The sequence below is a fragment of the Pinus tabuliformis genome, chromosome 9 (assembly GCF_031772625.1).
Source record: "Pinus tabuliformis cultivar Carrire ecotype Pingquan chromosome 9, CPIR1, whole genome shotgun sequence".
NCBI classification, from domain to species: domain Eukaryota; kingdom Viridiplantae; phylum Streptophyta; class Pinopsida; order Pinales; family Pinaceae; genus Pinus; species Pinus tabuliformis.
The window spans coordinates 961,683,555-961,686,379 of record NC_142307.1 but is presented as its reverse complement, the minus strand read 5'-3'; the positions used below and the strand labels follow the sequence as shown (position 1 = coordinate 961,686,379).

Below are 2,825 nucleotides of genomic sequence, written 5' to 3'. Positions count from 1 at the left end.
GGAGCGCCTTATCACCATTAAATCACCTAAATGACAAGCTGTTATTTACAATAGCCCTGTTGTTGTAATGATCAGTCATAGGTCTAAATGTTATTTCATTGAGATGAAAGGCACAACAATAATATAATTTATTAATTTCTCAGCCAACACTTTAGTGTTATTCAACAGTCTTAAAGTTACTTATTTATTTGAATTCGAACACCCTTAAGGGCATATGATAACTATTTTTTTATGATACCTTTTATAACAGCTGCAGTTTTCTTAAATTAATTGCATATCCACATGCCAGGTCCCAGGTCACACAACAAAACACATTTCTTCATAACTATAATTCAAGCATCAGAATAGAAAGTCATCTCTAAATTTGCATTTTCTGTATTGTGTATAAAGATTTTGCGGTCACAATGATCATTAGTACAAAGTGAAAAGAAAGAATCTGGAGTTGGTCTTTGCAGAGAAATTTATTCTCAAACATGCAGTCACTATTTTGAGCAAGTATAAGACAATTCTACAAATTTAACAGTAGGTTCATGGCTATAATGTTTCTCACCCCGTGACAGCAATACATCAGTAATCATAATGATTACTTTACTGTCGTGGTGAATGCTTGAAGACATGCAGCCCCCAAAGCTAATTTAGAATACTAATCCATATAAAAGGCAATTTGAGGAAGATGAAACATGATCAGCCAATTAGAGTTTATGAAAATTTAATGCAGAAACCATCACTTGAGTGAACGACATTGAACTCATCAATGTTTTCCAAGTCAGAATCTGCTTCCATATCCTTCCATTTCGCCCAATCCTCTGAAAATTTGTTTTCTTCCCTCAGAGGTGAGGGAACTCTCAATTCATCGGTGAGGACATGATAAGGATCCTCAACAAAATACTTATTCTCAAGTACCTCTTTAGCATTTAGCCTAGTTGCAGGGTCATAGCAAACAAGTCTTTCCAAAATAGAAAACACGTTGTATAAGCAATTGGGGACATGGTTCTTCAGACCAACGGGGCTTCCATCACTAGGAAAACAAAGTTTCCTATAATTAGGAAGATTGGAGCATCCAAGCCAATTTTCATCTGTTGGAGTCCCAATAACTTTAACCAGCCTGCTAAGTTGATCGATGTCTGAAGTCCCAGAAAAGAGACGTTCTAAAATCAAGAGCTCCCCCAGAATGCAACCTAACAACCACAAATCAATTTATTTTCCATAGATCGTTGCTCCATAGAGCAAATCCGGAGCTCTGTACCATCGAGTTCCAACACCAGATGTGAATCCCTGCATCACCATATCACCTTCATTTCTCCAGCTCAAATCCAAATTCGCAGTTTCTGCCATATCATCAAAATTAGTTTCAACTGCAGTGGATGAATACTCCTCCCCTTCATTCTGCACTCCCTTAACACTATTATCTTCCTCCATCAACCTTTCTCCTGGGGCATCAGCAACGATTTCCTCTTGAGGAAGCTCATACTCTACTTCATAGATCGCCCTCTTGAGGAAGCTCATACTCTACTTCATAGATCGCTCCAGGCTCTTCAAGTATCCTTGCCTACAAGTATTGATATTCGAATTCAAAGATCACTAAGTTATTGAATGTTCAGGCATCCTACTGACGAAGAATCACTAAACTTTAAGCACTATTCAATTTCAATTTGGGCAACTATTAACCTTGCGCTTATATGCAACATTTGCTCGAATAGTTATAATAAAAGGCAAAATCAATTCATTTATCTAGTTTCCAAAGCGCTTTGAATCAGTCAAAATTTTCAAGATTTTAGATTGAACTTTTCACGTGTGAGATTTGTTAACATTTTGAACTACTACGAAGATGCAGTTAACCATAAACAGGCTTTCAGCATATTTTAAAATATTAAAAACATGAAATGGGAAACAGAACAGAATGTACGAACACTTCAAGAAATAGGGTCAAACAGAGTTGGAGGATTGAAGGTGATAAGAAAAAAAACACAAAAGAGGTAGCAGATGGCAAGCCACTAAATCATCTATACTTACCTATCCAAAATCAGCGCGCTTGAGAATTCCATTAGCCGAAATGAGCAAATTAGAGGGCTTTAGGTCACGATGGACAACCCAATTGGCATGGCAGTCAGCCAGCCCTTGCAAGATCTGAATCATCCAGGCCTTAACCTTGGCCTCGGGAATACCATTTTCTCCCTTATTCTTATCAGACTTAATGACAGAATAGAGATCGGAAGGCAGAAACTCCAAAACCAGAACTGCGTCTTCATTTTCTCTCCAAAACCACTCATAGAGCCTCACAACATTGGGGCACCCACAAAGCCTCTGCAGCGCCTCAATCTCTCTCCAAGAGCTTTGATAGTCATGCACCTCCTTAAGGGCTACTATTAGACTGTCCTCCTTTCTCCACCTTCTGTACACATCCAAATAAGTTTCGTTGTCGACCCTCTCTAGAATCTCGTAATGGGAACATATTTCTTTGTTGTCGTGGAGACTCCAGCTGCTCTGCAAATTATCCTCCATGTTTTGCATTCCTCAAATCTCCGGAAGACCTGTTCCCATGAAATCTTTTCAAGATTTTAACTCTCAAAACCCGCCCATCAAATATTTTCGAGGTATTCAAGTCTCAAAACCCTGAAACACTAAAACCCTATGGAGAAATCCCCAATTCCATGGTCCGGAGAACATGGCCAGTGTTTATAAATCCCAAATTCCTCAATTCAAACCAACCTTCATAAGCCGAGAGAGTTTCATTTTCCCTCAGAACAAAGTAGACCGAATCAAATATATTTAACATCTGAGCAGCCTTATAGATCAAACACGAACAAGAAATGCAGGAGTTATGA

General features: G+C 38.5%; 1 pseudogene; it reads right to left on the bottom strand.

The window, feature by feature from the left end:
• Window positions 1-496: 496 nt before the first annotated feature.
• On the bottom strand, window positions 497-2,511 carry LOC149151922 (cyclin-dependent kinase F-1-like; annotated as a pseudogene).
• Between the last annotated feature and the right edge of the window lie 314 nt (window positions 2,512-2,825).